This window comes from Lactuca virosa, chromosome 4 (genome assembly GCF_052849685.1).
Source record: "Lactuca virosa cultivar CGN04683 chromosome 4, Lactuca_virosa_CGN04683_v6, whole genome shotgun sequence".
Classification (NCBI taxonomy): Eukaryota; Viridiplantae; Streptophyta; class Magnoliopsida; order Asterales; family Asteraceae; genus Lactuca; species Lactuca virosa.
In genome coordinates, this window is record NC_136429.1 from 180981205 (window position 1) to 181008286 (window position 27082).

Here is a 27082-nt window from a genome sequence, read left to right on the forward strand (position 1 = left end):
TGTTTTGACTTCCAGAATAACTAGGTCGTTCTTCCTGAATGACTAAGTTATTCAAACCATCTACAGTCGGTCATATGTTGGAAGTAGATATGAATCAAGACTGTCATGAAGCTGGTTTGTAGATGTCCAAGGTAGTGGACATAGCAAGAGTTGCTGCAACATTCATGAGTGCTCATAAGTTCTGAGTATTGGATTAAACCCACACTCATTTGAATCACTTCATGGATTTTATCACGAGTGATCATGAGACGATCATATCTTATATTCTTCAAACCTAGAGATTGATGGGGTTTGAGCATTCTAACACTTCCTAAGTGTACATGCAACCCTAATACCCTTGGATCTATGTTTGTGTAATTATCATGCAAAGTTGAATTCCAAGGTTATATTCCTATCTAGCATACATGGGGAACAAATTTTAACTTGCATGAAAGATAGAATAACTTACCTTGTTGTTGATTATGATCCTTGAAACCTTGTGAGCCTAGCACCCCAAGTGTGACGCCTCAAATGCTTCACACAACACCAAATGCTTTTGGAATGACTTTAGAGAGAATACACACTTCTAAAATCGGCCTAGCCCTCTTGTTTCTTATGTGTACACGATTTTGGTGGAGAATGGGTTTCTTATATAGTGTTGACACATCTAGGGTTACACCATGTAAACCCTAATGTGTCATGACTCTTCATTTCCATGACCCATGGGTTTGTAACTCCCATGGAGCATCCATGGAGCATCCTATGGGTGGAACCCAACTTGATAATCCATGGAGCCTCTTAGCCCACTATATAAGATATGGAAGATTTACATAATCTACCCATATATTTAATTAGTTATCTTTTGATCACTTAATTAATTCTAAATTAATTCTAAATCTAACTAATTAAATAATATTATTAATATATTAGAACTTATAATATATTAATAAACCATAAGTGTTATTTCTCTCATTTTAGTTTATCCAATTGCATGGTGCCATGCAACCCAAATGGACCATGCCGGGTCGGGTCAAGTACATACCAGAAATAGTTATGGACTTAGACACCTTATCCAAAAGTCTCCCACTTGGATAAGTCTAATAACTATAACTGCAATACTTCAGGAACCGATCGGCAATCGTAGCTCTTTCAAGGTCTCTCGGAACTGAGAAGATGATGATACGCCATTTAAGATAAGTGATCATATAATCCTCTGTTTTAGATATCAGCCGGACAAATACATGGAACAATGTCTTACTTATTGTCCAACAGTTTGTTTCCCGATTTCCAATTTGTTTGACAAAGAACTTAATTGAACACATCAACTTAGTTCTGACCGGGCCCGGTACATAGGTCAAAACAAAATCATCGAGGGGCCCAGATATCAGCTTCTAATCCAAGAAGGAACAGATAAACTTCGACTCATATGTTTGTTCTACCACTCATTGAATTATACACAAAAGCACATTTTATAACATCGAGTTACCAATGCGTTAACGTACAATCAATGCATAACCAACTCATAAGTAACAAATCATATCTCTAGGTTTGAAGACTTATATGATATTACCGTCTCACGATCACTCGAGATAAATTCCATGAAGTGATTCTAGTGTGCGTGGGTTGAGTCCAATGCTCAGAACTTATGAGCACTCATGAGTGTTGTAGCCATGTCCAACAACTTAGACTTCTGCAACCAATCATGACAGTCTTGATTCATACCTACTTCCGACATATGACCGACTGTGGAGGTTCGAATAATATGATATACCAAACATAATTATTCTGGAAGTCAAAAACATGCAAAAGAAATATAGTAAACGATCGACAAGAGATAGCAACACTTTACTCATAAATAAAACACCTTTTATTCATCATCTAATGTCAATTACACTTTACAAATTTCAAGGTTATCTAACTACTAAATCTAATATCATTCTTCAGCCCTATGCTCCGAGCATGCTGGAGATGCTTAACCCGAGTCAGTCCCTTCGTGAGGGGATCTGCTGGATTCTCATCCGATGATACCCTCTTTGCTACGAGGAGTCCTTCTTCTATTCGATGTCTGATGAAATGGTATTTTCTGTCGATGTGTCTGGATCTCCCGTGATCCCTTGGTTCATTGGCTAAGGCAACTGCACTTTCACTATCACAGAAAATTTCCATTGGCTCTTTAATAGCTGGTACAACTCCAAGGTCTCCAATGAAGTTCTTCAGCCATATCGCCTCCTTTGCGGCCTCGCTAGCTTCTATATACTCTGATTCGCAAGTTGAATCAGCCACTGTCTCTTGCTTGGAACTCTTCCAAGAAATTGCTCCTCCGTTTAAGGTAAAGACCCAGCCTGACTGAGAGCGGAAATTATCCCTATCAGTCTGAAAGCTAGCATCACTATACCCTACAACTCTCAAGTCTTCACTCCCACCGAGGGTAAGGACCCAGTCCTTAGTCCTCCGTAGGTACTTGAGGATATTCTTTACCGCAGTCCAGTGTGCCTTGCCAGGGTTCCCCTGATACCTGCTAACCATGCTCAAAGAAAAGGCTACATCAGGTCGAGTACACGTCATAGCATACATGATCGATCCTACAGCCGAAGCATAAGGTATTCGACTCATTTATGCTATCTCAGCCTCAGTACTAGGGCTTTGTGTCTTACTGAATCTGGCGTTACTCTGGATGGGTAACTCTCCTTTCTTGGAGTCCTGCATGCCGAATCTCTTCAACACCTTATCCAAGTAAGTACTCTGACTAAGTCCAATTAGTCTTTTACTCCGGTCTCTCAAGATCCTTATCCCTAGAATATAGGCAGCTTCTCCTAGGTCCTTCATAGAGAAACACTTCCCAAGCCAGGACTTAACTTCCTGCAGAGTTGGGATGTCATTTCCTATGAGTAGTATGTCATCCACATACAATACCAAAAAGCTAACTATACTCCCACTAGCCTTGACATATACACAAGATTCATCTTCACTCCTAGAAAAGCCAAATTCCTTGACTTTCTCATCAAAGCAAAGATTCCATCTGCGAGGTGCTTTCTTTAACCCATAAATGGATTTCTCAAGCTTACACACTTTATTAGGGCACTCTGTATTGACAAAACCCTCTGGCTGACTCATGTAAACATCCTCAGCCAACTTTCCATTAAGGAAAGCGGTTTTGACATCCATTTGCCATATTTCATAGTCATGAAATGCAGCTATGGCTAACAGAACCCTAATAGACTTAATCTTGGCCACTGGAGAAAAGGTCTCATCATAATCAACTCCCGGAGTTTGTGAGAAACCCTTTGCAACCAGTCGTGCCTTATAAGTGTGTACATTACCATCCATGTCGGTCTTCTTCTTGAAGATCCATTTGCACCCTACAGTCTTACGACCTGGTACATTCTCAACCAAGTTCCAAACTTGATTGTCATACATGGACTGTATCTCGCTGTCCATTGCCTCTTTCCACTTGGCTGACTCAGGGCCTGCCATGGCTTCCGCGTAACTGTTAGGTTCATCCAGACCTATCAGTGTCTCATCACTGATAAGTATATCACCTTCCGCAGTAATATGGAATCCATAGTAATGCTCAGGTGCATTCCTAACCCTTGTGGAACGCCTCAGAGGTACAGACTTGTCAATTGGCTCAACAGGAGTTTCCTCCTCAAGTTGAGTGCTAGGGTTTGAAGTTCCTTCACCACTTGACTCTTGAATTTCTTCAAGGTCAACTTGCCTCCCACTGTCTCCTTGGCTTATGAACTCTCTCTCTCTCTCGAAAGAAAGCCCTCCTAGCTACAAAGACCACATTCTCACTAGGTCTGTAGAAGAGGTAACCAAAGGATTTCTGTGGGTAGCCGATGAAAATACACCTCTCACTTCGAGGTTCAAGCTTATCATGAGTCTCGCGTCTCACGAAAGCCTCGCAACCCCAAATATTAATGTGGTCTAGTTTGGGTACTTTACCAGTCCACATCTCATGAGGAGTTTTGGCAACTTTCTTTGTGGGAACTAGATTAAGGATATGGGCGGCAGTCTCTAAGGCACACCCCCAAAATGAGATTGGTAGCGAAGCTCGACTCATCATGGAACGATTCATATCCAACAAGGTTCGATTACGCCTCTCAGCTACACCATTCAACTGTGGTGTCCTGGGAGGTGTCAATTGTGAGACAATCCCACATTCCCTAAGATAGTCGAGGAACTCTGAACTAAGATATTCACCACCTCGATCGGATCGAAGCATCTTAATGTTCCTACCCAATTGATTCTCGACTTCCTGTTTAAACTCTTTAAACCTCTCAAAAGTCTCTGACTTATGCTTGATTAAGTAGACATATCCATATCTACTGTAATCATCAGTAAAAGTCAAATAATAACGATTAGCATCCCTTGTGGCATGTTTGAAGGGCCCACACACATCCGTGTGTATAAGATCCAACAAACCTTCACCCCTCTCACAAGAACCTATGAAGGGTGACTTTGTCATTTTTCCAAGTAAGCATGATTCGCAACTATCATCCGACTTTAGGTCAAATGACTCCAATACTCCATCCTTTTGGAGTTGGCCTATGCGTTTCTTGCTTATATGTCCAAGATGAAAATGCCATAATGATGCTTTATCCAAGTTATTATCATTAACAGAATCAATACACAATACATTATTTCCTAAGTTATCAACCACAGATACAGTTTCATACACACCATCACAAGGTAATGCTTTAAAATAAAGAACATTATTAAAGAAAGCATTAATCGAACCAACTTCATTATCAAATGAAAAGGTGAAACCTTGTTTATACAATGCATGAAAGGAAATAATATTTCTTGCCATTTCTGGAGAATAACAACATTTATTCAAATCTAAACTAAACCCACTACTTAGCGATAAAGTATAAACTCCAATCTTGGTGACAGGTAAAGCTTTCCTATTCCCCATGATTAAGTTTATTCTTCTATGCTCCACATTCTCACTTCTTCTTAGTCCCTGCAAATCAGAACATATATGAATACCACAACCGGTATCAAGGACCCAAGAGTTAGAATGGGGTGAGTTATTAGATAAGATAGTGTAAATACCTGCATGGTTGGGTTTAACTTTCCCATCCTTCACATCTTGCAGGTACTTTGGGCAGTTCCGCTTCCAATGTGACTTTTCATGGCAATAGAAGCATTCAGCCTCTTTAGGGTCAGAAGAAGGAGTGACAAAACCTTTCTTGGTTCCACTTGAAGAAGAGCCATCAAGGGTCCTAGCCTTGGTACCCTTCAAAGAGCTCTTCCTCTTCTTCCCTCTACCTTTCCCGATTGCCAAAACCGGGGCAGAGTTTGGAGTAGGAGTGTTAACAACCGACTTACCCTTAAGACCTGTTTCTGCGGTCTTGAGGAGTCCCTGAAGTTTGCTGAGTGTGACCTCTTCCTTATTCATGTGATATGTCATGCGGAATTGATCATAGCACGATGGTAAGGAGTGCAAAATGATATCTATTGCAAGCTCCTCAGGGAAGTTCACATTAAGCTTCAGCAACCGATCCACATACCTTTGCATTTTCTGCATGTGGCTCGTGACGGATTCCCCGTCCTTCATCATGGTTGTTATGATAGAGCATATGATTTCATACCTCTCCTGTCGTGCACTTTCATGGTATCTTTCCATCAGATCTTGGTGCATTTCAAAAGGGTAGAAGTCCTCATAGGACTTTTGGAGTTTCGCTATCATGGTGGCCAACATGATGCATGCCACTTTTGTAGCATACCTTTCATGTGCCCGGAAGTCAGCGATCTCCTGGGGAGTTGCAGTGGTCTCATCAATCTCCTTAAGCTCCTTGTCAAGGACATATTCTTTGTCCTCGTAGCGGGTAATCATCCTGATGTTTCTGATCCATTCATTGAAGTTGGATCCATCAAAAGTGACTTTCCCACACAAGTTCATAAGGGTAAAGGAGCCATTAGGATTAGAGCCAGAAGCAGCATTGTTTGAAGACATCTGAAAGAAGAGGACAAGATTAGTTTAGATATTAAGAGAGTCCTTAATAAAACACCCAAATGTAATATTAAGGCTAGGATCCAATCACAATATATTATAACTTAGAAGAGGTATGCCGTAATCCAAGCTATAACATATTTGAAAGGTAGGTGAATGACGATTCACCAATTTCCACCATGAAAAACGAAATATAAAAATTAGGTTTTTAATTGGTTCTTAGAAATTCCTAGATTCTTTTGAGATTCAATGAACTTTTCAAAGCCATGTTTCAATCTCGGGTGCCCTCCAAGTTTTGTGACTGGGATACCGAGGATCACAAAACGAGGTGTGAAGTAACCATGCAAAGCACTTTGTACCCTCAAGGTTTATCACTCAATCGATGTGCCGGTAAACCACACACGCTCCACCGACCTATAATAAACTTTAAGTCACCCTTTACCTTCCTTGTTAAGTCCAAGTTAGTGTGCCGGTTAACCACACGAGCTCCACTAACGACTTAAACAAAGTGTAAAGTGTAATTTCATGGATTAGCACCTTATTCACATTTTCCTAAAGTAACTAAGATTGGGAATTTAATAAAAGCATTTAGTTACTTTATAATATTCATCATACTTTTAATGAGAATTTATAAGTCCTTGTCCTACCCGTTCGGCTAACGACCCTCCACCGATCAAGGAAGCGGTGGGTGAGAGTGGACAACCATTAAGTTGCCATTTTATAGGCAACAACCTTATACCTCCCTTATAGACCGGCTTCGTGAATGAGGCGTACTAGCGGTAAGACGACTTGTCGTTATACATATATATATTAGTAACTTATAATATTATAAAGTATAAGGGTTGAATTTTAACTTTTAAAATTCTAAGGGTTGGAACTAAAGTTTTAATCAAGACTTTACATGTTCCAAAACTTGAGGGCAAGTTTTGTAAACTTCCAAAACTTTTCATTTCTTATAACTTATGAATTAATTGAGTAATAAAAATAAGCACTCTTCATTTTTATAACTCTTGTGTTCTTTTAATGGCTTTAATAAAAGTGAGACTTTTGGTTTTCCATAACTTGAGGACAAGTTATGGACTCCATTAAAACACATTATGATCATGAATTAAACTACCATGAAGGTTACAAACAATTCCTATAATCATCTAATCTTCATAAGTTCAAGAACATGAATATGAATACTTTCAAGAATCAAAAATTACACTTAAAAAAAACTTGTAATTTTAATAATTGCCATTGTAAATGGATTAGCATAAACATTACACCATCTAAAACAAGCTTTAAAACATCAAAACAGTTTATGGTAATGTTTCTAGTCCATTTCCAGCAACAAATGTGCAAACTTTCATACGAGCAGAAAACAGAAAAACGATTTTTTTTCAAGCTGTTTACACACAAAAAAAAAAAAACAACAAACGAACCTGGCTCTGATACCACTGATGGGTTTTGAGCATTCTAACACTTCCTAAGTGTACATCCAACCCTAATAACCTTGGATCTATGTTTGTCTAATTATCATGCAAAGTTGAATTCCAAGGTTATATTCCTATCTAGCATACATGGGGAACAAATTTTAACTTGCATGAAAGATAGAATAACTTACCTTGTTGTTGCTTATGATCCTTGAAACCTTGTGAGCCTAGCACCCCAAGTGTGATGCCTCAAATGCTTCACACAACACCAAATGCTTTTGGAATGACTTTAGAGAGAATACACACTTCTAAAATCGGCCTAGCCCTCTTGTTTCTTATGTGTACACGATTTTGGTGGAGAATGGGTTTCTTATATAGTGTTGACACATCTAGGGTTACACCATGTAAACCCTGATGTGTCATGACTCTTCATTTCCATGACCCATGGGTTTGTAACTCCCATGGAGCATCCATGGAGCATCCTATGGGTGGAACCCAACTTGATAATCCATGGAGCCTCTTAGCCCACTATATAAGATATGGAAGATTTACATAATCTACCCATATATTTAATTAGTTATCTTTTGATCACTTAATTAATTCTAAATTAATTCTTGATCAAACTAATTAAATAATATTATTAATATATTGGAACTTATAATATATTAATAAACCATAAGTGTTATTTCTCTTATTTTAGTTTATCCAATTGCATGGTGCCATGCAACCCAAATGGACCATGCCGGGTCGGGTCAAGTACATACCAGAAATAGTTATGGACTTAGACACCTTATCCAACAGAGATATGACTTGTTGCCTATGAGTTGGTTATGCATTGATTGTACGAAAAAACATTGGTAACTCGATGTTATAAAACGTGCCTTTGTGTATGATTCAACAAGTAGTAGAACAAGCATATGAGTCGAAGTTTATCCATTCCTTTTACCCTTGAAGGGATAAAAGCGATATATGTGGGCCCCTCGATGATTTAGTGATGACACCCCGAAGTGCTTGGCCAAGCCAGGACTGATTTGATTTGTTCAATTAGTCGGTCGTCATAAATCGGAAATCGGGAAACAACAAATGGACAGATAGAATGATTATAATCCATGTCTCAGTCCATATGATATCTAGCATGGAGGAATATATGATCCCTTATCTAATGGACGCGTCATTGATTTGTTCAGAGTTCGACACAACTTTTAAGAGCTACAATTGCTAGTCGGTTTTTGAAGTCATACGCAATAATAGTTTTAGACTTATCCAAGTGGGAGACTGTTGGATTAGTGTCTAAGTCCATAACTATAATTGGTATGTACTTGACCCGATTGGCATGGTCCATTTGGGTTGCATGGCATCGGAACAATTTGGATAGACTTTTATGAGAAAAGGATAATTATGATTTGTTAATATATTATAAGTTCTAATATATTAATATGAAATCATATTATTTAATTAGTATTGATCAAGAATTAATTTGGAATTAATTTTGTGATCAAAAGGAGACTAATTAAATATGTGGAGATTGATTGTGTAAATCATTCATTCTTATATATGTGAGCCTATGATCCATAGTTCTTCATGTTGGGCTAAACCCATGGAGTAACCCATGGATACTCCATGGAGGTTTTAACCCATGGAGCATGAAGAATATGGAAAGACATGGGTTACATGGTGTAACCCTAATAGCCACCATATTTAAGGACCCCATGGGTCAAGAAATTGGCACTAGTGTGTGTACACATGAGGGCTAGCCAATTTGAGCATAGGAACCTTTTCTATCAAGTTATTCCAAGATGTTGGTGATGTTGTGTGAACCATTTGAGGTGTCACACTTGAGGCACTAGGCTCTTAAGCTCCATGGAATCAAGCTACAACAAAGAGGTATGTAATTCTACTAGAATTTATATTATATGTTCTTCATATTATGCTAGTTAGAACAATACCTTGAAAAATTGATATTTGCATGTATAATAGAGAAAACATAGATCCAAGGTATTTAGGGTTGCATGTACACCTTACGAGTGTTAGAATGCTCAAAACCCTTCAGTGGTATCAGAGCCTAGGCTTGTTTTCAATTATACTTGATGCAAATTGCTGAAAAAGCTGAAAAAATCGATTTTCTGGCTGTCTGGGCACTGGACTTGCCGAGTCCACTGATGGACTCGCCGAGTCCATGAAGAAAATCATCCTACTCGTCGAGTAGGAGCCCCAGACAACATATTTTCGAGTTTTTTGGCTGGAATTGGACTAGAAACATTACCCTAAGCTGTTTTTGAACTTGTAAACCTGTTTTTGACGTGGTAATGTTCATGCTAATCCAATTTCATAGATAATTGTCAATAGATTCATGTTTTGTATTAGTTTAATGGTTAGGCTAATTACATGAAAAAGTGTTTGATTTGAATTATCTTGTTCTTATGAGTTGATTTAGATTAATAGAAAAATTATGTGATAATATGTTTTCAATCCAAATTAATCTAAAAGTTGTTCATAATATGTGTTTTTGTAACTTGTCCTCAAGTTATATGAAAAGTCACATTTATGATTATTAAAACTCATAAGATTTCCATAAGTTATGAAAAATGGAGAGTCTCATTTTTAAATGTTTTAAAGTCTTCCATAACTTGTCCTCAAGTTATGGAACTTGAAGAGTTTTTTCATTAAAACTACTTTAAACACATAAGTTATGGAATTGAAAAGTGTTTAAATAGTTCAAAACTTGCCCTCAAGTTTTGGAATTTATAAAGTTTCCCCTCATGAATACTTTAATTCCAAGTTAAGCCCTTAGAATTTTAAAAGTTAAAATTCAACCCTTATACTTTATAGTATTATAAGTTAATAATATATATATATATATATATATATATATATGTATAAGAGCAAGTCAGTCTTACCGTTAGTAGGCCTCATTCACGAAGTCGGTCTATAAGGGGGGTATAAGGTTACTGCCTATAAAAATGGCAGTTTAATGGGTGTCCACTCTCACACACCGCTTCCTTGACTGGTGGAGGGTCGTTAGCCGAACGGGTAGGACAAGGACTAGAATTCTCCCTTCATTAAAAGTATTAATGATAAATACTAAGTAACTAAACTATTATGAATTCCCAATCTTAGTTACTTAGGAAAATGTGAATTTGGTGCTAACCCATGAAATTACACTTTGCACTTTGCTTAAGTCGGTTAGTGGAGCGCGTGTGGTTAACCGACACACTAGATTGATTTAACAAGGTAGGGAAAGGGTAACTTAATGTTTATCATAGTATCGGTGGAGCGCGTGTGGTTAACCGGCACATCGATTGAGGGGTAAATATTAAGGGTACCAAGTATATTTGCATGGTTATTCACACCTTGTTTTGTGATCCTCGGCATCCCAGTCACAAAACTTGAGAGGGCACAATCGAGATTGAAACATGCCATTGAAAAGTTCAATGAATCTCAAAAGATCTAGGAGTTTCAAATCCAATTAAAACCTAATAAATTATTTCGTTTTTCATGGTGGAAATTGGTGAATCGTCATTCGCCTACCTTTAAATATTCTATAGCTTGGATTACTGCATCCCTCTTCCAAGTTATAAAATATTGTGTTGGGTCCTAGCCTTAATATTTCATATTGGGTGTTATATTAAGGACTTTAAATCAACTATCTTGAATATCTCCCAAAAGATGTCTGGTTCAGACAATTATGATCTTCCCAAAACTCTTGGAACAAGCTTTCCTAATGAAGATGATGTCCCGGAAATCATTCTTCACTCCCTCCACCTCCTCCAATTATTCTCCCTAACCCACAAGTTCAAGGTCACTCAAGCCCTAATGGCAAGCAAGTCTATGTGTGCTCACATCTTGGAGATGAAGTCACATATTGACAAGCCGGGAGCGTTGGGTGTCAAAGTCTTGAGAAAGTTGGTTGTTCAATCACTTTCTAAGTCTCATAGTGAGTGTCCTTTGGGACTACTATGTAAAAGACTATGACATGACCCTTAATGATCTTATCTATTTGCTTGGTGCTGCTGAATCAACAATGATTCGGAGCACTGGTAGAGCAAATTTGATTAAGATCAACTTCCCAAACTACCATGGACATTGACAATTAGTAACATTGAATATCTAGAAAAGCTTTTTCTTCCCAATGGAAAGGGATCGGCCATAGTCAACTCGGTTGACCAAATGGTAAAGAGAAAGGCAAGTCTAAGATAGTCCAATGTACCATTCCCAAAGGGTCCATATGTTTCTATTGCATAAGGAAGGGGCATTGGTTGCAAAGCTGCCTTAACTACCTGAAACATCTGAGAGAAGGTCTAGTCAAAAAGTTTGACTCTGCTTCAGGTAAGTCCATTATCTAACTCAATTAAGTTCCTATTTGAAGATTCTTAATACATTTTGATGTATGGCAAGATCAAGCAAAGGGAAGGGAACTTAAAGAAAGAGTATGCTGAATCTGATCGCGAATATGGATTTCAATCGCATGGTTCGAAGATCGGATTCTTGAGCTACTACTTAGAGAGTTATGATAGATTGCTAGGAAATATGTAATAGCATAGTTTCCATTTAAAGTTGCATTGTAAGGAAAAAGATTTTTTCCGCATCTTATAAATTAATAAAATTTTTTGTTTTATTTTATTTTATCTCCTTGCAATGGCATTTATGGAAGATTGATGTTTATATGTTTCTAGAAATAATGGAAATATGAGATTGATTCTTTCATTTGTGGTAGTGTCTAAATTTACAAAATAAGGAAAGATTCTCATCACCCAAGTTCTCAATTGGACCGAAAATTGGAATCATGCAAGTTGTATAGTATGATGAATGAGAACTTTCAGCTTTGGAAAATTAAGACTAATTCCTCGTTCACATGTATATGTGAGTCAAGTGAAGGACTAAGGGATCGAGTACACATTCTTGTGCACTGGTCAAGTCCACCATAAAAGATCGATAAGACTATTCGTCATGATTTACTAAAGTTTGGTAAATATGGTTATACTTACAAGTTTAAGTATAATTATGAAACATTGGAAAAGTTTCGATGTATGGCAGAACAAATGAGAAGAATCAAATTAGGCAGAAAGATAAAAGTTTCTCAAATCTGAAAAGACGGGAGAGTACTTTAGTATCATGTTTTATGATCATCTTAATGATTATGAGACCATATCATAATTCATCCTCTAAGGACATCATTTTGCTTCTTTCCCAAAGGATCTCAGAACAAGCCTTTCGAGACAACCATTGCTCAAAAGTCAAAATCTAAGTCCAATGCCCCTGCTCAAGTCCCAAAACCTAACTCGGAGCCTAAAAACTCCAAACTTCACTAATCTTGCCAGGGACTTTGTGATTTAGAACAAGATACAATATGGTATATTGATAGTGCTTGTTCCATGCACATGATGGGACAGAAAGATTTTTTGCATGATCTCAAACTCTCACCAAATGCTGGCTATGTGATGTATGGCAACAACTCCAACTCTCAAATATGAGGTTATGGCGTCGTCACCAATGGAAACTTCTCTGTCTTAAATGTGACATATGTAGCTGATCTGAAGCACAATCTAATTAGTGTGGCTCAACTTACTGACGCAAATTGTCGAGTTGAATTCTGCAAGAAACACAACTTTGTCATGACTGAAGACCATAAAGAATGTCTGATCAAGTCAAATCGCAAAAAGAACATGTATCCTGTTGACATCAGCATGATCATTGGCAAACCTCAACTGTGTCTACTCTCAAAGGCAGTTCTTGATGTCAGTTGGTTATGGCATCGAAGGCTTGCTCATCTAAATTTTTGATATATGAATGATCTTGTTTCTGGTGAAATGGTCAGAGGTCTGTCTCTCCTCAAGTTTGAAAACGATCATCTGTGCGCTGCTTGTAAATGTCGGAAGCAATCATAGAAAGGTCATCCTGTCATCATTGAAAAGTAAATCTCGGAACCGTTAGAGCTGCTTCATATAGATCTATATGGACCCTCCACTGTAGAAAGTTTACACCCCAAGAAATACATTCTTGTGATTACGGATGATTTTACAAGGTTCACCTGGGTCTTCTTCCATAGGCTCAAGTCGGAAACAACCTTGGAACTCATCACTTTTATCAAAGGAATTGAATTTCTTGTCAAGATACCTGTTCGGCAAATCCGGAGTGATAATGGTTCGGATTTTACCAATGTCATCATTGAGAAATTCATATCTGAGAAAGGTATTGACCATAATTTCTCGGCTCCCTACACCCCTCAACAAAATGGTGTGGTAGAAAGACGTAACAGAACCCTAGTTGAAGCTGCTCGATCGATGCTCAATTTTGCAAATCTTCCACTTTATCTGTGGGCTAAAGTTGTGTCCACTGCTTGCTTCACTCAGAATCATAGCATCATCAATCAACGCCTCAATATGACACCGTAAGAAGGCATGAACGGTCATAAGCCGAGTATCTCATAAGCCGAGTATCTCATTTTGGCTATCGATGCTTTATAAAAAACAATCGCGATCAGATCACAAAATTTAAGCTAAAAGCAGATGAAGCAATTTGTCTTGGATACTCAGCGAAATCAAAGGCTTACCGAGTTCTGAATCGTCGAACTCATGTTGTTGAAGAAAGCTTTGATGTCACCTTTGATGACAACTATGTTCCGAACTTTGGCCCAACCCATGTCACTACCCATATCATGGAGTCCGATGCTCCATCGCAAAGATGTCTGAATCCTCAAATAATTCATGAAGTCGATTTTGAAACCTTGTTCAGACCATCTGAAATAGCTCTTGAATCGGAATATCGATCAAAACAATCCTCATCAACTGTAACTCAAGTTTCACAAAATGTTTCAAGTCTGATACCCACATTTCCTCCATTTGATCCGAACCGATTCAACCTCTATTGAGGGGGAGAATGGTTTTCCCTCTCTTGAATCAAATGTGGATGGATTTGAAGATGCAGCTAATCAATTTGTTGAATTCGATTCTAATCCGATCAACAATGAAGATGATGCAAATTTCTTTGACTTTCCGGACGAAAATGTGGATGGTTTTCCCTCTCTTGAATCAAATGTGGATGGATTTCAAGATGCAGATGATCAATTTGATGAGTTCGATTCCAATCTGATCAATAATGAAGATGATGCAAATTTCTTTGACTTTCCGGACCGAAAATGAAACTGGTATCTCAGGTTCAGAATTTCAGGGGGAGCATCATCCTCAAATTCAAGTTGTTCACGGGAAGCAACACAACCCCATTGTTGATATCGCATCAAGTACTGCAGAAGAGCTTTCGAGACTACATGTCTGGACCAAGGATCATCCTCCACACCAATTTAAAGGAAATCTCAACACCAGTGTACAAAATCGTTCTGCCACCAAGGAAGCACTTGAAGATATTGACTGGATTACAACCATGCCAGAAGAATTGGCAGAATTTGACCGAAATGAAGTGTGGACTCTCGTCCCTCCTCCTCAGGATCATCCCATTGTAGGTACGAGAAGGTTGTTCCAAAACAAGCTAGACGTCGCTGGAGTTATCATTCGAAACAAAGCAAGACTGGTGGCCAAAGGATTCACACAGATTGAAGGACTTGATTATGACGAGACCTTTGCTCTTGTTTCCCGTCTTGAAGCCACCAAAATTTTTCTTGCTTATGCAGCTGTTAAAGGCTTTAACGTTTACAAAATGGACATTAAGATTGCTTTTCTTAATGGTGAACTTGCTACTGAAGTGTATCTTCAACAGCCTCCAGGTTTTGTCAATCCATCTTATCCAAATTATTGGTATAAACTCCAAAAGCTGTTTATCGCCTCAAGCAAGCTCCTCGCACCTAGTACGAGACTCTCACTAACTTTATCAAGCGTTCTGGTTTTCAAAGAGGAGTTCTCGATCCTACCATGTTCCGAATATCAAAAGGAAAACATCTCATGTTGGTTCAATTCTATGTGGACGATATTATTTTTGGGTCTACCGATCCATCAATGGTTGCTGATTTTGCCAAATTAATGGTTAGTCGATTCTAAATGAGTATGAACCGTGAACTAAGTTTCTTCCTCGGTCTCTAAGTAAAACAAACCAACAGAGGAATCTTTATTCACCAAGAGAAATACATTTCTGAGCTCCTCAAGAAATATTCAATGGACACCTGTGCCTCTGCAAAGGTAGCTATGGGTTTCGGACACAAGATCTTTTCAGACCCATCAGGTGTTGCTGTTGATGAAAAGAAATATAGAGGAATGATTGGATTGCTACTCTACCTAAAAGCAAGTCGTCCAGACATCATGTTTTCTACATGTCTGTGTGCCAGATTTCAGGTCAATCCAAAAGATGTCTCATCTTTTGTCGGTCAAGAAAATATTCTGATACCTCAAAGGTACAAAGAGTCTCGGAATCTGGTACCCAATAAATGAGAGTTTCCCCGTACAAGCATATTCAGATTCGAACTATGGCGGTCTTCAATTGGATAGAAAAAGCACCTCTGGTGGCTGTCAATTTTTGGGTGGAAGATTGGTAAGCTGGTTATCTAAGAAACAAAATTGCGTTGCTCTATCAATAGCCGAAGCGAAATACATTCTTGCTGCTAGTTGCACCTCTCAAGTTCTTTGGATGAAATCACAACTCTTGGATTAAGATTACCGGTTCCAATAAATTCCCATAAATTGTGATTCTCAAAGTGGCATTGCGATTTCACACAATCCAATTCAGCACACCATGATGAAGCACATTGATATACAATACCTGTAACAACCGGTTATTTCGGGTCAATAAAAGTCAAAGAAAGTGAAATTAAAGTTAATTGTGTCAAAGAAAATCAAATAGTTAAAAATTAAATAATGAAAATTAACATTTACTTTTAAGGTTTTCGTTTTTGAGAATCAAAGTCATCCTAGACCGAAATCAACTAAGGACCGAGATCCTCATTTAGACCGAGAACCATATGGACCGAGAATCCTTGACCGAGAACCCCTAGGCCGAGAACCTGCGAAACCAAAGACCTTGAGTTCTCAGTTTCACATTGGACCGAAATCAAGTGTTCTCGGTTGGAGGATAAGCCGATATCACAAATTCTACGCGGTGGCACTCCTTCAAATGTGATAGAATACACATCCCAATGCAAGTGTCAAATCACTTTTACCCCCCATATATATATATATATATATATATATATATATATATATATATATATATATACACACACACACACACATGACCGAAAACTCCCCCCATTTCTCTCATTTACGTCCCAAAACTCACCCATTTTGCTCTCAAAGTTCATAAGATCTTCATACAATCTTCAAACCTTCTTCATTCAATCTTCAAACCTTCAACATATTTACCCATAACATCTTCAAACAATTCCAAGGAAAACCAAAGTCTTCAATTAATTCTTAAGGATTATTGTAAGCTTCCTTTTATAATCTAGTGTTATTATAGCACTTACACATTAGTTTATCTAATTTACACATGTTATTCTGTGTTTAAAACAAATTAGGATACGACTATATTCACGTGTTCAAACTCGAAGAACATCACCGCGCACATCATTATCCAGCCAAGAACACAGACGAGGTGAGTTCATACCCCTACAGCTTTCACGATTTTTATATGTTTTAGGGGGGGGGGGGGGATACAAGTAAAACACAAGAAAAACTTGTGTTAAAATACAAATCGTTATTGATATTCCTTCTATATTTTATGCGAAAATGTTAAAATACATGAAATATCGTTATCTCCAAATTCAAGAACGTAAACATATAAGATTTTTGTACAAATAAGCTACAATTTTCTTACAGGATATATATATATATATATATATATATATATATATATATATATATATATATATATATATATATATATATATATATATATATATATATATATATATATGAAACATACAATTGGATTGCAATAAATAAACTATATTTAAAATAGTTTATAAGTCTTTAACCCTTTTGTAACATGTTGAGCAAAAATGGTATAATTATATAAAAATAAATATATAATTATTTCCATTCATTTTTATTATCATAGTACAAATGATAATGCACATACAAGAGATTCATTATTTTAGCGAAACATTTTTATAAACTATAATAGGTATTGTTTATGAGACATACACACTAATTTACCGTTTCAAAATATAATAACAAAAATAATTATTTAAAAGCATAATTATTTGATACCATGTAAACGGATGATGCATACAATTACAGGAAAAGGTGTTTTCATCATACTACATGTAAACAGTCAAGATGGATTTGTGAGACACGTCTTCAAGTACTTATCTAAGTACCAAAAGAAGTCCTGAATGATAACCAGAATCTCCCGTAAGAGAGCAAGAAAATTATGTATGGATCTATACGGGACTGACAATCCCACACCTAAACTGTTAGCTACAGTTGGACCGGCAGGTATGGGGCGACAAATGTCGTTACAGTTCAGACGTCTGAAGAACGTCGTTCAGGCCAATAAGTTGCATTAGTATGGTTATAATAACTCACAAGGGGTATTAACAATATGTTTGGTTTACGAATACGTACATGTCTTCAAATAGTTTTATCTAGATAAAACTACATTACAATATTTTATAGTACAATACAAAATTTATGGAAACGTACATTCAAAGGGTTTTACACAGATACAACTATAGTACATTATTTTCCAGTACAATACAATTTACATTTCTGGAAACATGCATTCAAATGGTTTTATAAAGATATAAAACTACATTATACTACTTCAAAGTACAACAATACTTATACAATTCAGTCTTGGAACATTTAAGACTACATTACATTTAAAAGGAAATATTGGATTTTCTGGAAGGACACACTATCATTTTCAAGGAACAAAGACATATATTTTTTATACAAAATGCTTATGAACTCACCAACTTAATTGTTGACACTATTTTTCAAAACCACTTGTATTCTCAGGAAATCAGTAGACATGTAGCCACACAGGTTTTGGTGAAGACAAAGCTTAGTATTGTTACGTCTTATATTTTTGTTGTATGCTTTTGGAGCCAAACAATGATTCAGATACCATGTAAAAACTTATCAATTATCAATATAATGTTTGGAATGCTTTGATCTCTTTATTCAACTGTTATGATATTGTACATGACGTCATCCGCCCTCGGACATTTCTGCCGTTTACTCGGTTCGGGGGTATGACAGATTGGTATCAGAGCATTGTTTATAGTGAACTAAGTATAACAAACCATATAAGATATACAACTATAAATACAATGGGGATAAAATACTCTGACTAAAAGTATACTTATAAAATATAAATATTTTTATAAAAGTATACCTATATGCATACATTTATAGAACTGTGTCGTAATAAGAACCGCAAAAAGTATTTAGATAAGTTGGACGCTACGAGTAAGCCTAGACAGTTATGTAATCATATCTGGGATAAATATAGCCTGATCAATTATATTTATACGAGATATAACCAACATGTGTTTTGGAATGGTCATGGTGGGCAACGAGTCTAAAACTTACCAACTATATATACCAAAAAGCATTAAGAACCAAACAACAAGTTTAGAATACTATAGGAGTATTTTATAATACTATAGAACCACAAACCTAGATTCTTTATGTATCTCCATTCTCGCATTAACGACATAGCTAGATTTCTCCACAAACACACCTATTCCCTACTGCGACAGCCAACAGACAGATAGAGGAGAAGATAGCCGCTATAAGACGACAAATCCTTGCAACTGAAACTAAGGCAGTCATAACGGAACAAGGAACGAAAGAAACCACTCACTAGATGTGTGAGATGGCAGGGCACCTTGTGTACCATTTTGATACATGATAGACTATTATAACCTAGTGAGTAGTGGCTATACTACTCACGCTATGTGGTAGAATTTTTACATCTTACATCACAACTAGTAGTAGTAAATCAAGCAAGATACGCCCTCCCAAAACCCTCGAAACCCGAATCAACGTAAGGTTTTGACATATATGTGCTATTATGGTAACTTAACATCTATACAGTACCTACTACTACTCACTACCATAAGTACTTCACGGGGATGTTGGTCGAAATATCGGAACCGTACAGCGAAGCATGATATCTATATGTTTATATAAATATAGATGGGATACAACTAGAAATGACCATAGTTACTTACGAACCCGTTTCATACCATGCAGCAAGATCATGCCATCAAGCGGAAGTAACCAGCACACCAACGCAACACCAGTGCTACATATGGACCCCGCTACATTCCATTTCGCTATAAAAGTCGCCGTGACAGCCGTCATGGCACAACTTGGCACTAACAACACGAACATAAACAAGAACGGTAACCACAATTTCAATCAAAGTGACAACCAAAGACACCAACGAGTGTGCTCCTGTAAGGACTCCCCAAATTACGAACCTAAGAGCTCCCACACCAATGGAAGAGTATTGCCCAAGAAACGAAAGTCATGGAACAAGAAAAAGGGCCGTCCGACTCAAGAACCTGTCAAAAGACAACAAACTGTGGCAGCCCATACCACCATTATCCCTACTGCCTCAGTGCCAACAAAACCATATGCTGGAAACCTTCTAAAATGAAACAAGTGCAAGTTTCACCACCATGGAGCCTGCCGAGTACTACATTGCAATAATTGCAACCAGAAGGGGCACACCGCCCGTTTCTGTAAGACACCAGCCCAAAAAACCACTTAAGCCACCAATACCGGAGTAAGCCAAGCTTGCTACGGATGTGGGGAGGTGGGGCATTTCAAAAATGAGTGCCCAAAAACTAGAAACAAAAATGTCAGAAACGTCGGAGAAGTTTCAACAACATGACATGAGGAAGCAACTAGGGACCCCACCGGGATTACCGATAGGTTTCTACCTACACAACTAATATGCATGCATACTTTACGATAACGATGCGAAGTTGAGTTTCGCGAGTCACAAATTCAAAAACATATTTAGACAAAATCCAAAATCACTCAACGAAACATTCACAGTAGAAATAGCAAATGATAAAATGAAAAGCACTAAAGAGAAGTACGTAGGATGCACTCTAAGACTAAAACAACCAATTCTTCCAAAACAGCCTAATGTCGGTTACAATAGTAAACTTCGACTTGATCACCGGTATGTTTTAGTTTAGTCCCCACCATACCAATATCATGTACTAAGAAAAGACCGTTCGACTTAATCTACCGACTAACGAAACCCTTGTCATTAACGTGACAAACCCGACACAACCCTCCAAATCATCTCTTATGTCAAGGCCTAGAACTATCTACGTAAGAAGTATCGCGCCTTCTTAGCCACACTGTGGATGAGAAAAGAGAAGCAAAAGACATCAAGGACATTCCAGAAGTCCGTAACGTTCCCGATGTATCCCCAAAAGACTTTCTGGGAATACCATCCGTACGACAAGTCAAGATTTAATTCGACTTAAACACAGTAGCTATGGAAAAAGTAGTTGTAAATACTATCTCACCTAAATTAATCACTTCGCTCACAAAGAAACTAAGGACCCATACTGACAATCTACGATTTCTAAAGTGTATATGTTAGAGTTATATATATTGTTAAGATTCTAAAGGCTTAGGAAATATGATTTCGCTTTAACTTTCGTTCCTCATTTGGTTGTGGGCTTAGAGAAGAATCGTCTATTCGACCGTCCTTCAAGCTTGATTTCATATGGCTTTTATACACGAAACAATTATGGAAGGGTTAGGGTAGACATGCTACCACTTGAGCGATAATAGACAAATATACCAAACCCACACACTTCCCACCAACCAAAGCCACAGAGAGAATAGAAAAGTCGACAGGAACATATCACAAGGAGATTGTGAAACTGCACAATGTGCCGCTATCTATCATCTTGGATAAGGGACAATCGAGTTTCATCACATTTTTAACAGTCGTTTCAGAAGTCGCTAGAAACCCAACTCACCTAAAGAACAACTTACCATCCCAAACCAAACAGTCAGAATAAACGAAACATTCAAGCATTAGAAGGTATGCTTAGAGCCTACATGATAAACTTTGGCAAAACATGGGATGCTCACCTACCACTAGCTGAGTTCCCTTATAACTGTAACCACCCTGTTGGCATTTAAGCTACACCGTTCGAAGCACTATACGGACGCACGTACATATCACCTCTGTGTTGGGCTGAAGTGGATGACACACAACTAGCAAATAAACTAGTTCCTGACAGTACTCCCACCGGCCCTGAGATCATAAGAGAGACAACAGAAAAGATCGTCCAAATCCGGGAATGAATGAAAGTATCTAGGGACCAACAAAAGAGTTATGTAGATAAACGACGAAAGCCCTTGGAGTTCCAGGTTGCTGACCGTGTTTTATTAAAGGTCTCACCTTAGAAAGGAATGCTATGTTTTGGAAAACGTGGAAAACTAAATCCAAGGTATATCTGGCCATTCGAGATTCTTGCTAGAATCAACCCGGTAGCTTACAAACTTCAACTACCGCAGGAAACTCAGTAACATACATCCCACCTTCCACGTGTCTAATATAAAGAAGTGTCTATCCGACGAGACTCTTGTAATCACACTCGATGAAATCGAGATAAATGAGAGTCTACACTTCGTAAAGGAGCCTGTGGAAATCATGGACATGGAAATTAAGAGAATGAAACAAAGCCGTATGCCAATAGTGAAGGTTCGTTGGCATGCCAAACGAGGACCTGAATTCACTTGGGAACGAGAAGATCAGATGAAACAAAAATACCCACATCTTTTCCCTAGTGCATGAGTACTCACTTTAGAAATAATTTCGGGATGAAATTCCCTCTAACATGGGGGTTAATGTAACAACCGGTTATTTCGGGTCAATCAAAGTCAAATAAAGTCAAATAAAAGTTAATTGTGTCAACGAAAATCAAATAGTTAAAAATTAAATAATGAAAATTAACATTTACTTTTAAGGTTTTCGGTTTTGAGAATCAAAGTCATCCTAGACCGAAATCACCTTAGGAACGAGATCCTCATTTAGACCGGGAACCACATGGACCGAGAACCCTTGACCGAGAACCCCTAGGCCGAGAACCTGCGAGACCGAAGACCTTGAATTCTTGGTTTCACATTGGACCGAAATCAAGTGTTCTGGGTTGGAGGATAAGTCGAGATCACAAATTCTAAGCGATGGCACACCTTCCAATGTGATAGAATACACATCCCAATGCAAGTGTCAAATCACTTTTACCCCCCCCCCCCCCCCCCCCCCCCCCCCCCCCCCGCGATATATATACATGACCAGAAACTCACCCCATTTCTCTCATTTACGTCCCAAAACTCACCCATTTTTCTCTCAAAGTTCATAAGATCTTCATACATAATTCAAACCATCTTCATTCAATCTTCAAACCTTCAACATATTTAACCAGAACATCTTCAAATAATTCCCAGGAAAACCAAAGTCTTCAATTAATTCTTAAGGATTATTGTAAGTATCCTTTTTATAATCTAGTGTTATTATAACACTTATACATTAGTTTATCTAATTTACATATATTATTATGCGGTTAAAACAAATTAGGATACGACTATATTCATGTGTTCTAACTCGAAGAACATCGCCATCCACATCATTATCGACCCAAGAACACAGACTAGGTGAGTTCATACCCTTACAGTTTTAACGATTTTTATATGTTTTAGGGGGAAATACAAGTAATACACAAGGAAAACTTGTGTTAAAATACAAATCGTTATTTATATGCCTTCTATATTTTATGCAAAAATGTTAAAATACATGAAATATCGTTATCTTCAAATTTCGGAACGTATACATATACGATTTTCATACAAATAAGCTACAATTTTCTTAGATATATATATATATATATATATATATATATATATATATATATATATATATATATATATATATATATGAGACATACAATTGGATTACTATATTTAAAATAGTTTATAAGTCTTTAACCCTTTTGTAACATGTTGAACAAAAATGGTATATCTATATAAAAATAAATATATAATTATTTCCATTCATTTTTATTATCATAGTACAAATGATAATGTACATACAAGAGATTCATCATTTCAGCGAAACATTTTTATAAACTATAATAGGTATAGTTTATGTGACATACACACTAATTTACTGTTTCAAAATACAATTTCATAAGTAATTATTTAAAAGCATAATTATTTGATACCATGTAAACGGATGATCCATACAATTACAAGAAATGGAGTTTTCATCATACTACACGTAAACAATCAATATGGATTTGTGAGACACGTCTTCAAGTACTTATCTAAGTACCAAAAAAAGTCCTGAATTATAACCAGAATCTCCCGTAAGAGAGTGAGACAATTGTGTATGGATCTATACCGGACTGAAAATCCCGAACCTAAACTGTTAGCTATAGTTGGACCGACAGGTCTGGGGTGACAAATGTTGTTACAGTTCCGACGCCTGAAGAACGTCGTTCAGGCCAATTAGTCGCATTAGTATGGTTATAATAACTCACAAGGTGTATTAACAATACGTTTGGTTTACGAATACGTACATGTCTTCAAATAGTATTATTTATATAAAACTACATTACACTATTTTGTAGTCCAATACAAATTACATTTCTGGAAACATACATTCAAAGGGTTTTACACATATACAACTATAGTACATTATTTTCCAGTACAATACAATTTACATTTATGGAAACATGAATTCTAATGGTTTTATAAAGATATAAAACTACATTATACTACTTCAAAGTACAACAATACTTATACAATTCAGTCTTGGAACATTTAAGACTACATTACATTTACAAGGAAATATTGAATTTTCTGGAAGGATACACTATCATTTTCAAGGACGAAGACATATATTTTTCATACAAAATGCTTATGAGCTCACTAACTTAATTGTTGACACTCTTTTTCAAAACAACTTGTGTTCTCAGGAAATCTGTAGACAGGTACCCACATAGGTTTTGGTGAAGACGGAGCTTAGTATTGTTATGTATTATATTTTTGTTGTATGCTTTTGGAGTCAAACAATGATTCAGATACAATGTAAAAACTTATCAATTATCAATATAATGTTTGGAATGCTTTGATCTCTATTATTTAATTGTTATGATACTGTACATGACGTCATCCGCCCTCTGACGTTTCCGCCGTTTACTAGGTTCTCGGGTGTGACAGCACCATTTCATTAAAGATCATGTCTTAAAAGGAAACATTGAACTTGTTTTTGTTCCATCTGACGATGAAATTGCCGATGTCTTTACTAAGGCATTAGCCGAAACCAAATTCAATGGTTTTTCTGAACAAAATGCGTATGATGTTACCTGATCCACAATTCTCTCAAGAGGCTTGCACTCTCTGATGCTAGCATCAGGAAGTGAAACAATTCCAAAGTCAAAACTAATTTTTATCTCGGAATCGTTTCCTCTCGGAATAAATAGGATCGTTTTACGTGTCTTTTTATCCAACCTCTTCTTCCATTTTAAGTTGTACAGTTCACTCAATCTTTCGAAGTTCTTGACCAATGCAATATAGCCATATTGGTATTTTAATTGATCTCACCTTAGAATTTATCTCAAAAAGTGCGCTTTAAAGTTCATCTCAGAATTCATGTCCGAAATGGTAATGTGTGTTCACATCTTTCCTTGTCCGAGATCTGTTTCTTCATATCTCGGAACCTCTAAATCTATTTAAATATGTCCTCTAAGATCTTCTCGTTTTACCTGTTATATTCAGTCTAAGTCTGTGCAATCTCGAACTCTATATCATGTACAAGTACTTTCATTCTTTAAAGTATCTTATGACAATCCATCTTGGAACTTTCATACTCCGAGATCTCAACAACAATCCATCTTGGAATTTTTCTGCTCTGAGATCTCTTTGGCAAATCATCTCAGAATTTTCATTTCTCCGAGATCACCTTTCTTTGAAAGAAGTTCAAAAGGCTTTTCATTGATAATACTGAAACGTTTATCTTAATAAATCAAACGATTATTTTTTAATGATGATTATCCTTAATCCTTGAAACTCGCACTCTTTCTGCACACGTCTCAATAAAGTGAACATCATATCAATCAAATGTCGGTTTCCATTTTGCACGTCTTGCCATAGTATTCTTTCGTCCTTGCAGGTCAACTCATTCCAAATGCGACAACACATTTAATGCGCTCTATATCCATATCCGGTTTTCATCATTAACTTTTTTTAACCAGACCCACCATCATCCAACCTATAAAAGCCCCATCAAAACCCATTTGAAACTTTACACTCTCATAACCTTCATCTTTCTCTCTGCAAGAAAAGTGTTCTTCAAGCATTCAAAACCTGCAACAATGGCATCTTCTCAATCCTCCCCCAAAATCACCAAAAATGATCCCAAAAAGAAATCCTCCAAGGCTTCTGCTTCATCATCGTCGACTAAACCGTTCCTCAGGGATACCACTCAACTATTCTCCTTGGATCCAATGGAGTATGACGAGTCCTGGTCATGATCGAGTTTATATCTCGCCATCCAATCTCAGTTCCACTCACCAAAATTCCTGACCCACCCATTCCCCTTCGTCTCCTTCTCACAACCTTCGACAGAATCAAGATCGAAGACGGAGTTCTTGAAGTTAGGATCACTAGTGACTGTATTGTAGCAGTTTCATAGCAAACCTTCTTGAAGGCGATTGGGATTCCTGAAAACCTTAAGGGTTTTATAGTCCAAGAACCGTCGTCTGAATAGTTTCAGACGTTTCTCAACCACATAGGATCTGTTGAAATTTTCAAAGCCAAAAAGTTCAAGAAATCTGCAGTTCCTGTGTAACATCCCTAGATCAGGTATACCTCATCAACCCTTGTTCTTTTCGTAATTATCAAGTTTGGCCCTTTATTAGAGAAAAGGTGGTAAGTGAGTACGCAGGGCATACACGTGTGCACGCTCAGCGTACTCATGTGCTCGTTTTTGACGCGGAAGACACCTAGTACGCTGGGTATACCAGAGGGTACGCTGGGCGTACTAGGCCCACAGTGAAAACCCTAATTAAGGGTGTGTCCCTATTTAAAGGACACGATGGCCTTATTTCTGGCCACCATTCCCAGACCTCAACCCTCTCAAACCCTAATTTCTCGTCCATTGAGCTTGTGTGTCCATTTGTGAGCTATTAAGTGTTGTTGTGGTTTCTTTGGAGTGAAGAAAGAGCTTTGAAGAGGAAGGAGTGGGAGACTAGGCTTTGGATCTGAGCTTATCTGTGGTTGGAGCTTTAGTTAGAGGTATAAAGCTCAAAGCTTTCTCATCCTTTTTGATTTGTACTTTATGTGGTCCATTTTACGGTTTTTGTCCCTTTGAGTGTTTTAATGGAGTAGTTTCATAAAAATGGAGTATTGGATGTCAAAACCACCCCATGCATGAGATATGAGCATTCTTGAGAATAGAGAGTGAGAGTTTTGGTGTTTGAGACTTTTTCAGCCATGCAAAGGCTTAAAGTCACAGACTTTATGGAGTATGAGCCTTTAGGGAGTCCAGATCTGAGATCTGAGCTAAGGTCTTAACGGATTAAAACCAAATGAGTAGGAAGAGCAAAATTGGGGCGCACGCTGAGCGTAATCCCAGTACACGCAGTGTAGGGTCGAGAATCCCCGATGCAACATGGCGAAGGAGTACGCCTAGCGTAGAGGGCTTGTACGTGCGGCATACGCGCTGCCGTTGACTTTTAGTTGACTTTTAGGGTTTGATCAATTTGTGGACTATTAAGGCCGTGGAAGGGTAA